The sequence below is a fragment of the Halichoerus grypus genome, chromosome 8 (assembly GCF_964656455.1).
Source record: "Halichoerus grypus chromosome 8, mHalGry1.hap1.1, whole genome shotgun sequence".
NCBI classification, from domain to species: domain Eukaryota; kingdom Metazoa; phylum Chordata; class Mammalia; order Carnivora; family Phocidae; genus Halichoerus; species Halichoerus grypus.
In genome coordinates this window covers 83,711,569-83,723,361 of record NC_135719.1, presented here as the reverse complement: position 1 = coordinate 83,723,361, position 11,793 = coordinate 83,711,569, and the positions used below count along the sequence as shown (strand labels likewise).

General features: G+C 38.1%; 1 pseudogene; it reads left to right on the top strand.

Annotated features, from left to right (window-relative positions):
* The first annotated feature begins 1,137 nt into the window (after positions 1-1,137).
* LOC118536193 (U4 spliceosomal RNA) lies at positions 1,138-1,216 on the top strand (annotated as a pseudogene).
* Positions 1,217-11,793: the final 10,577 nt, after the last annotated feature.

The following is an 11,793-nucleotide window of genomic DNA, read 5'->3' as shown; positions in this document are numbered from 1 at the left end:
CATGCAGACGATGGTCTCCCTTTGTCTTAGCTTGCCCAGTGGCAGGGGGGAGTTGCATTTTCCCAGAATTTGTAGTGTAGGGCCTCTACTTCTGTTTATACGAATTTTGATTCTTTCTTCAAAGCACCACCCTGATTTGTCTCTTTTTCTCCATTTTCACTATTGTTATTTTTTAAAAATATATATTTATTATCTGAGAGAGAGAGAGAGAGAGAGAAAGAGTGAGCAGAGAGAGGGGCAGAGAGAGAGGGAGAAGATCATGAAGCCAGGTGTGGGGCTCCATTCCAGGACCCGGAGATCTTGACCTGAGCTGAAATCAAGAGTCGGCTGCTTAACCAACTGAGCCACCCAGGAGCCCCTCACTATTGTTCTCTTACTCTAAGTCCCTTCCACCTAATACTTGCCTTGTTTTAACCTTCCAGATAGAAATACACTACAAAGGTCCATGAACTTTTATCTTCAAATTCTTATTATTTTTTTAACATCTACTTACTGAACTCTATGCTAAAGAATTATTGATACATTATTCAGGAGGGGTAGCTATGAATTTATCCTTTATGGTTTGTTTTACTGTGAGATGGAAATAAACATGGAGACATTCAGGAAAACAAAGACTCTAAATAAAACAAAGAGCTGTGTCATTGTCAAATCTAAAAACATAAAGTTCAGAAGATAGATTTATTACATCACTGAAACCTATTAGGTCAAAGATTATTTAGCTACTTTATGCTCTGATTGCAATCCTTTATTTACTTCCCGCTCCCCCATCCCTATTATATATCCCCAGCCATTGTTCACAATGGGCTATCTTTCTTCAGATGTGACATACTCTTGAATCTCCATTGATCACGCTCTCCCAACTTCCCCTTTCCTCCTTTCTTTCTTTAGCTGAGTAAATGCTCCTCCCTGAGCCAGGCCCTGCTCAGTTGTTCTGACCTTGGTGAAACCTTTCCATGTCATTTGGAACATTTCCAGAGTATTTGTTCATAGTATTTGTTTATAACGTATCACATGATGTTTTTAACACTTTAGTACAGAAGTGGCCTAATAAGGAAGATGGGTTTTCCATAGGATGGTTTACCCAGAGAGCCCAACCAAACAGGAATTTCAACGTTGTATTCAATCTTCGATGTGTTCAGCTTTGCGCAGTGGCAGTATCGTAGCCGATGAGGTTTATCCGAGGCGCGATTATTGCTAATTCAAACAATCTTCCATGTGTTCTATCTCCTCCATTAAATTATGAGCTCCACTTTGAAAGCAAGAAATAAATGTCACTTGTGTTTCTATTTCTAGCATCTAGTTCAATGCTGGGTACATAGTGGGCTTCAATAAATGCCTAATGTAATTTAATTATATATTAGTGGAAGAATGCCAAAGTCACATAATATAGTGTTTTTGGATGGTGCACATATTTCTGATTTTCCTACCTATTCTGGTCTGACAAGTACCAATTTTCTAACCTTTAAAAACATCTGACATACATTATTTTTAAAAGTTAATATTCCTTCCTGAAATCATTTAACCATTTATTGCAGACACTTGAAACCCTAAAGAGGTATATATGTTTTTTCAATTTTTATGAACATGTATTAGTTTTACCTGATTAGTATCTGTTAGATTTGACCCAATTTTAATCTTATACTCATCATATCAATAATTTATGCAGAAAATCTTGCAAAGCCTCCTTTAGAAAACTGGCCTTTTGAAAAGGGGCACTTACATAGTCTCTGTCATGTTCTTGGTTGCATTACAGTATCATCCTGGATGGTGGCTATTATACCTTATATTTCATTCTTTAAGGAAAGGCTTTGAGATGACTCTAAGCTTAGGAGGCACAGCCAAGGACTGCACCAGGGTTTTCAAACAGCAGCTGTAATCAAGAGACCAAAGGCAATCTTTGCCCAAATGCTGTGGAATCATAAAGCAGGGCATTTTTCTCTAAGCCCTGCTTGCTCGTGTGGATCTCTGTTGTCATCCGTGGTCTCATCTTAGGGTATGGACAACTATATAAGCTCCATGTTGGTTAAGATATTTTGTTGTCCTTGATTTCTGAGTTATTTCTGTTCTTAAGATCAAAAGCCCACAAAGAAAAAAGTACTAATAAAAGAGAATTGCACTCTATGCTTAAATATGGATGGGGCTTAGAGCATTAGGATATTTCATCTTCAGAAGCTAGTATGTTACCATAGTGAACAAATGGACTTTCTGTCGAGGCAAAGGCCCGTTTGCCCTTCCAGCTGACTCCACCCTGCACCCTAATGGATACAATGCTAATAGAGACCAGTTTTCTCTTTCTTAAACTCATTTCTTTTCTCTGCATCTTGACACCATATCAGTTTGAGGCAAGCTGTGGCAGGCACATTTACTAAAAGGATACCCATGTTGGGAAGCAGCAGCCGAAGGCTCAGTGCCAGGATTAGCCATTAGCAGTAGGGGGAAAACATTCTTGTTGTAGTCCTGTTTGCTGGAAGGCTACCCACTGGCATTTGAAATAGTTCTCTCCTGTCAATCAAACAAATTGTTTTGCAGATCTACTAGGTGTTTAGAGGATACAGAGATAGAATTTTCAGATCTTTAGGTGCTTTTTCCAAAGGTGATCTGTGTTCTGTAGCAATATCTGAATTTTTTTTTAAGGATGGTTTTTCCTTCAACAGTGTTGTTGATGTACCCCTCGTGCCTAGAGATTACAGGAAATAATAGTTTTTAGACGTATCATTAAAATTGCCACCCTTTTGGAGAGCATTAATGAAAATCTGGATATGGGAATATCTTTACTTTGATCTCCCAGGATATCAAGGTAGCCTGAATTATCATAACAAAAGATAATATTAGGATTAAGAATAACTATGGGGGCACCTGGCTGGCTCAGTTGGAAGAGCATACGACTATTGACCTCGGGGTCATGAGTTTGAGCCCCACTTTGGGTGTAGAGATTACTTAAATAAATAAAACTTAAGAAAAAAAAAAAAGAAAGAAAAACTGACAGCTTTCACCTTTAATCTTTAAATCACCTTTGCCCTGATCCCATGCTTCCCATTTTCTCTTACCTGTTTTTTCTTACTTGCCCTCATTGGCAAAAGAGATGCCAATATATCAATATCAATATACCTTAATTTATTAAAATTTTAATTATATAAAAAAGAAAAATGGTAAGACCTAAAGTGAATAACCACCTTTGTAATGCAAATACTCCCCCAGCTCTAGTATGATTTCAGCTGGTGGTGTTTAACTTTAATCTCTTTATTTCTTTACACTTTCACATAGAAGCTCCCCTTTATGTTTTATTAATTCCCACTTCTGATTAAGATTTCATCTGAAGAAAGTGTTGTGCTACTAAAAAATTATTTTTTAAAAACACTGAACTATACACATTATATGAGACAGAATGAGGTAAAATATCATTCTCCAAAAATCTTTGAATTAAGGATTCCCATTTGAATTGTTTGTCCCAGTGGGAATTATCCTGTGAAAGGCAGAGTCCTTTGAAGAGTTCATCACTCTTGTGACATTCCTTACGAAAAGTTCCTCGATGCTGCCAGGCACGTGTCCTTTCCTTAACATTTACCAAACCCCCCTGGGCCATAAAGACATGAATAGTGTCTATCTGTAAGTGTCTATCTATACACCACAGGTATATTTTTATAGTGTTGATGAGTTATGTTTTTTTTTTTTTTCCCCTGATTATAGGAGTAACTCATGATAATTGCAGACAATTTGAGAACATGGCTTGGTGATTTTGTACTGTCAATATACCTAATGTGGAACTATATTTCCCAGACTTCTTTTCTCAGTATGTTTCAAGTTTAGCGTTGACCACTAGACAAATCTGTGTGGGATTTGGAATATGAATGTAAAATAGTTGTCATTATACTCTAAACCATGGTTGGCATACTGTGGCCCATGGGCCAGATTCAGCACGCTGACTGTTTTTGTAAATAAAGTTGTATTGGAACCCAGACACACTTGTTTATATATTGTCTTCTGCTATTTTCATGCTACAATGACAGAGCTAAGTGTTCACAAACCACATGACCTGCAAAGTCTAAAAAGGTTTTACTTTATGGCCTATAAATTCTCTATTAATACATATTTTATAAATAAAAAGAAATTTGCTGATCCTGGCTCTCCAGGTTGGTGCAAGGCTCCACGTGCTATTGAAGCTCACAAACCCCGATTCATCTCTTCGATGTGGACGAGCTGGCGCTCCTCCTTCAGCTTCTCTGAGTTCTGAGCCAAGCATGTTTGTAGCTCTCTCTGCCTGCCGTCTGCATCACTGGGTTTAGATATGGTGAGAGATAGATATGGTTTGTAGTTTGTGAGTTCCAATTGTCTTCATGTGTTTCAGTGTGTCCTAGATTTTCCAAGCTATGTGTCCAGTTTTCTTTCTGATTGCCATCTTGTTGAACTTCAGGCCCACCAGCAGATGCCCTCAATCTTCCTTTTTTTCAACCAGGAAACAGGTCTACTAGCATGATAAAAATGATCTCAGGGTGGGATATCTCTAAGTGGTTTGGAAAATATTTCTATTTTTTATAAGAAATATGTTATTTGTTAATATATAATGGGTTTATTATGGTTATTGTAAGTAAAGTAATAAACACATTTTAAAAGAAAGTTAAATAAAATTAAAAATTCAGTGACTTAGTCAATAGTCACATTTCAAGTGCTCCATAGATAGCCACAAGTGCCCACTGCCTACCATATTGTACAGTGTAAGCAGAGCATGTAGTAGGCACTCAAAAGTGTTTTGCATTGACATTGAGGACTCCATCTATGCTGGTGATTACATTTCTCGTGACACACACCCTCATAACCATGTGCACTAACTCAAACTGCTCCTCTTATCTAAAAGTAATCTTCCCCTCAGCGCTCCCACATCCAACCTGAGAAATAATTATTTATTTTTCAAGTATCATCTATCAGTGAAATATTTTGACTCTTCTTAAAAGAATCAATTATTTCATCCTTTTTGTTCCACCATACATCTATGGGTTTCCATTCTAGGATTATTTTTCATACTTTATTACATTTCCTCAGCTGGACTGAAGGCCCCTGGATGTCAGGAACTGGGTCTTATTTGTCTCTGTATTTTCCATATCCGGCACAATTCTGGTATATAGAAGTCACTCAGCAGATGATGGTTAAAGGGAAAGAAGCAGAAGGATCTCTCTATTTTTATTGTTCATATTCTTATGACATCTATTACTTCTATCTCTTGTATTTTGAATCTCAACTAATTTCTTTTGCATACAAACATGCTAAAGTCTTTTCTGTTTGCTAAAAAAAATCACATTTATGAAGCTTTGTCGAGGTCCTATTTAGAGGTTACATGATTGGATAGAACAATTTTCAGACATGTAGATATTTTATTTGACAGTGGTCATAAATACAACTCTTTATTTATAGTTCCAAAACCTTACATGTTCTAAAAATCAAAAGGTTTCCTTACAACTCATGTGGTACTAAATGGTACTCAGCCCTGATTCGGTATGCATAGACATGAGACTATTTATAGTCTATTGATCTTAGTTAATGTGAATATTCAAATGGCACTTGAGTATCTGTGCCATACTACTTTTTTAAAAGAGGGAAACTTCTGAATTCTGAAACACGTGTAGCCTCAAAGGTTTGGGATTGTCTATGAACTTGTCCATCACTCTGGCCATTTATGTACAGCAAATACATAATATGTGGATTTTTTAACAGTAACGTAAAAACGGTTCATCCAAAAACAGTTCACTTGTTTATACATAAAAGTAGTTCTAAGGCTAGTTATTGAAGTTTCAAAACTACAACAAAAATTCTGTTTGATACTTAATAAAATAAACTTTTCTCCAGATTTTGAGGACATCTTATTTTTTTAGTCGGATAATGACCAGATGGCTATAAGCTTTAGTTTCATTATTTTTAAAAAAGAGAACACACTTTTACAGAGCCAAAGGTGGGTACATAGCCAACAATTACAGAATAGTTCTGGAATTTTCCGTACTTACACTGTCTATATCCAAATTTGCAGGATACTCTGTCTTTTTGATAGACATAATTCTTCCAGGCAGAATAAAATCATCTTGAAATAATATGGCAGATACTTGACAATTCAGTCACACTCAGAGGTTCACACTCCAAAAGCAATCATGGAAATTTAAAGCGTGATTCATGCTCAAAGATTGTGAATCTTCCCCGAATTTGTGACTGCATTTCCAGTAAATAACTCTGCATTTCTTCAGTAACCATGGTTCCATTGACTACAGGAAAGTTTAGCAGTGGAAGTGAATGGAGTCTCCAGTGGGCATTGGCCCGATCCACATGAACAATTTGAGTGTGAATGCACTCACTTCCTGGAACAAATCAGCAATGTTCTTACATTTTCCCCTGCAGTTTCAAGTTCATTGTGTTGAATTACTCTATCATATCAGTAAAAAATACAATCTGTGAACCACTGGCGGGCCAACAAGTTGGAGATCTAAGAAATACCTGTTTTCAAAAAGTGCCTGTGATTTGGGGAAGCAGTTCAGTGAATCTCTATCAAGTTTCAGTGACTGGGTCAGTTATTAAGCTATGGTCCTTGCAGCATTAAACCCACAGGGCCATTGGCGGCTTTGGGAGGCTGGGGTTGGTACTCTACTGCATTCTTGTTTTACCATTTAACTCTCTGCTGCACTTGGCCTGTAGGAGGCACTAGAGAGAGCCCGGGAGCCTGGAGGACACCGAAGGGGCAGGCTCTTTCCCATATATTTTCTATTCCTGGGTTTATTTCTTGCACCTGTCATTGTTATCCTAGCAATGCTTCCTTACTCTGGAAGCCACGTTTTTTTTCCTAACAGCAACAAGTATTTCAGTCTGCTGTTTTTCTGACACCAGCCTCACTGAACCCTGTCAGAGATACCAGCCCCAGCCAGCAGGTTCCTCCTTCCCAAAGTCTGGGCTCCAGCTGCAGAGTCTCTTCTTTGACACTGATACCAGCTGGCCAGAGACCCAGCATCCCCAGAGACCCAGCATCCCCAGAGACCCAGCATCCCCAGAGACTCAGCATCCCCAGAGACCCAGCGTCCCCAGAGACTCAGCATCCCCAGAGACCCAGCATCCCCAGAGACTCAGCATCCCCAGAGACCCAGCATCCCCAGAGACTCAGCATCCCCAGAGACCCAGCATCCCCAGAGACCCAGCATCCCCACTCTCTGGTGCCTCTCGTTCTCCAACCTTCTAACTTTTAATACACATTTTAACCCCATTTCCTCCTCCCCTAGCCTAGGGGTAGTAGCTGCTTCCCGCTGTTACTATCTGCTTGATGCCTTCGTATTCCCTTTTTTGACTTTGGAGTTTTCCAATACCTGAGCTAAACGTTCTTGACGTTAGATCTCACAGTTCAAATAATGGGTCTGACTTTGGTCTTCTGAGTGGATGTTGGCTGAAACGTGGCATAGCCATAGGATTGCAGTAAAATAAACTCAAACCTAAGATTTCAACCCAGCTTCTCCTAAATACTCTTTACTCGTTAAAGCCTCAAACTGAAGGCACCTCCCTGATTACTTTTCCATCGCAGCAAGTAGTGAGCCTCACGTGCTGGCCCAGAATACTAATTCTTGTGGTGACGTTCTTCTTGTAAATGTTAATTATCTGTTAAGACGTCTCAACCCTTCATTTGTAGATGCTTGGTGTAGCAAGTAAACTCATTTTTCTCATATTTATACTAAACTCAAATTTGTTACTGAAAAAACACTACTTATTAGCTAATGTATGCTGATATAATTAAGAACACTTTTTCCCTAAAATCATGGGTAATCCCCACTTGACCATGGGGTCACATGCTGGGTACTCCTTATACAGGAAAATATCCAAAACAAAAGTTTGGGTTGTGATGTTTTTGTTTGTTGTTTTGTTTTACTATTTCAAAATCAGATTGCACCCTGACATTTGCTCTCAAATAGGTTAACTGGGAGCTTGCTTTAGTGTTTCCAGTTTTCCTGAGGCCTGAGCTCAAATTAATACCAATATCTGTTTCTATATATCACAATTATACTTTTTAATCAGTTCTTAGAATTGCTTAGTGAAGATTTAGGTGTGTGGAGAAGAGCAGAGATAGCATAGAAAACAACTCCAAAGTCTTTTGGTTTTGTGGAAATCAGGTTTTGTAAGCTTTTATTTTTATTTTTTATTTCTTTTAATTTTATATAAGCTATTCCTAAATACCCTGAAATGAGAAGTAAATCAAAACAAATCTCTTGGATAATTCTTACTGGTATCACATTGTATATGTAAACACTGTTTTCCAGTGTGTAAGCATAAGTAAGACAGATCCTGCCTGGACAGTTTACCAGCTTACAGGGATGCTACATAGGAAGAAAACAGAGAAGAGGCTGTTTTGCTTTTGTTTGAGATTCACAACAGCTGTTGTATTCTTCTTGACTGCTTCCAAATTTAATAAGGCCCAATAAATCTCTAAGAAAATAGCCCTGAGACACTGCTATTGTTTTTATTTTGCTGTTGAGCTCATAGTACAAGTCTCTCTCTTTGTAGCACTCTTTCTGGCTCATTTCAGAGTGGCTCATGCCAAATATAAACCCCAAAACACTAGCCCAGAAAAGCACAGAGGAAAATCTCATCTCTGGCAATGGATGTCCACTAACAGAAAGCTTCCCTTAAAACCTAATTCAGACTACTAGCTCGTGCAAATCAGGTGTCCGAGATTGCTAGTCTGGCTATCCTCTGAGCCTTAAATGCCCTTTTCAAACCATTGCTTCAAATTCCTGGCTATTGTTCTCTTATAAATAATTTGGAGGAAAATATCAACGGAAGCTCATGTAATTTCCCTGGTCTGCAAAATGCACCCTAGCCTGCTTCACTGGGATCACTGTCATAGAGATTACACACCCAGTGTAAGCAGCTGAAAGGAGCTTATTACTGATGCGAGTGATATATTTTCAATTTTTAATGAAGTGTTACTTGTCCGCAACAGTATCTGTTTTAGTTTCCAGGCTGTGTGCCAGTGATCAACTGCATAGCTCAACATCTTACCTATTTTTAAGTGACCAGTCTTTAGAGGTAAATTCCCTGTTTTTCTCAGTGAACTGATCCAGTGTTTGGCTACCATTAAATGCTTTCCAAGTGTACGAGATGTCAATTTTTGTAGGTGTGATGGTGGGGGGCTTAAATATATTTCTGTTTCATCTTTGGTGTGAAAATTGAAGTGATATGCACAACTGATTACGCACAACTGAGGCAAATCTTCCGATGAGCTAGAGGCTCGTGGGATTTCTGCTTCAGGTGGGCAACAATTAAACACGTTATAAATTTAAGTCTGGCTGCTGGGTAAGCAGGTCAAAGGAAGGAGAGCTGTCTTCTGTGCTGCAGGTTATTTGTAAATAAGCACAGGCTACTTTCAGATAGGTTGGAGTAAGTCATCCAACAAAGCTAGGCCAAACGAAAACCATATCCTCTGCAAAGATGGTAGAGAGTGAAGACCAGTGTCAAGTGGCTTTTGGATGGAAGAACAAGGCTGAGGGGAGGGAAGGAACGAAGGAAGACTTAGAGCCAGTCTGTTCTTTAGAATTAGACTAATAAGGAGTTTTCACAGGGGTCTGCAGATTTAATGAACAGGGACGGACATCAGCAGATCTCTTTCCTGCGGAGGCACACAAAGGTTGCTGCATCCAGTTTTAAAATGACTTGTTGAAAGGTGAGTGGGGTATTCCTTGAGCATATATCTGAGATTTGCTGGAGAGCCCAGTGAAATTTATAAAACTCATGTGCTACTAGCCAGTTTGACTGATTAAATGATACCGTGAGAACTTTTCTCATGGATTCCTTTGGCAAATCAGAAGTCCGGTTAGAAAGCTAAAGGTTAGGAGGAGGCAGGTTGTACCGTAATTTCTGTTAATTTTTATGCTGTGATTTTGGAAAATAAACAAGAATGTTTAGGACAAGACGTGAGAATGTGGTAAATCTGCACCATCACGTAGGGTACCCAAACAATGGAACTAGAAATAGATTTTGTTTGTTCTGATTGAAATAATTTGAAACTGGAATTTGAGGGGAAGGCATTAATGAAGAAAGAGAAGTAGGTAATTTGTAAAACTTACTGTGTGGTTGACATTGGTTATATCATGAATTAATAATGAAAGGGCTGAGCAGTGTTTCACAGAAGAATAAAAAAAAGGAATAAAAAAAGCTATACTAATAGCTTCAGACAGGTGTAATGTCAATATATGATAGAAATTACAAAGTGTGCTTTGACAGCTAAATATTCTCATAAGGAAGGTACCACCAATTCTTGATATTGGGACAGATAATCCATTAACATTTAAATAAGACATTTTGCTTAAAAAGTAGATTAAATAAATGAAAAGGGAATATAAAAAAGAAAATACAAAATTTCTTAGAATAAATCTGAAGATAGAGACCTTATAGACATATTTGAATAATAATAAAGAGAGAAAGCCATAAGGTTGGAAAAATCCTATAAATTTTAGGTGTAACGTGATTCTGTTCTAATGTAAAATCTCAGCTGTATTATTAGTGGAAAGATGCCAACACTCAGACATTAGTGGAAGCCCCATTCTGCCTCAAACAAAATATCTGATAAATTATTGCCTTGCTTAGTGGATAATTTGTTTTTTACTCAGAGGGCAGTGGAAACAACCAGTACAGCTGATGTCCTAGATCAGTGGTAGGAGTGGAAGGGGAGGGATTCAGATACATTTTTTTACATCTGCCTTAGATTTCCTTCTAATCCAATATAGAGCCATAGATTGTTAAAGGATTGCTAATAGTTGTTAAAGAATATGGAGTTACAGGATTTAACCTAGTCTTAGGTGAAGTGGTACTAGATGTTAGGAAAATAGATTTTGAAAAGTTTAGAAGGGTGGATACTCAATGGTTGTTGAGCAATTGCTCTGGTCCTGGCAGTGAGCTAGACACTTACATGATTAAACAAAAATTATTTACTATTAAGTCACAAGGATTACATTGCAACATATTACTATCAAATTACAAAGGGGGGAAATGAAAATTCAGAGATTAAATCACTTGTTCCAGCTTCTACCGGTTGCCACAGCAGAGCTATAATCTGAGCTCATCAGTCCAGCTCCAAAGCCCAGGCTTTATGGGTGTGACCTGTGACCTGAAAACCTTGCAAGTCTAACCACCTCTTAAAATGCCCCTACAATAAGTAAATCCTTGTAATGGTACAGGAACTCTCAGATGAGTTCCGATTTAAAAGGCACACCTGCAAAAGCTGCAAGGTGGGCATTCCAAAGGGTGGAACAATCCAAAGATTTTCAAAAATAAAGAGGACTTTATTGACCATGTTTTAAACATGAGAGATGGAGAGAATGAGAGCAATTCACTATTGTTTAGGAAAGATAATATCAAGTCGGAAGGAGGCAACAACTCTCTCATCTGCCTTTGGTATTCTTCCCCATTTTTCCAAGTATAACAATAGGAATCTAGTACGCAAATATCCAGGAACTATAAAAAGTTTGCATTCCATTACCCCCTCCTACTGCTAAATCTTTAATAGCGTTTGTAATCTCTTCTGTCATCTGAGGTTTTTCCAATCTTAACTTACCTTTTCACGTTTCCATTGTGCTCAGTCAGACACCGTCTCTAATTAACTACCTAAGGAAAGTCACTGTGCACCCACAAAGAGATCCACAATTGGCTTAATTAAGACCAAAAAAAAAAAACCACTATTAAAATTAAAGTTTCATCCTGTGCCTCTGTGCATATATAAGCCTTTTACGTATGGAAAATGCTTGCATTTAGTCATTTTACACACACTGGCTGTAAATTATG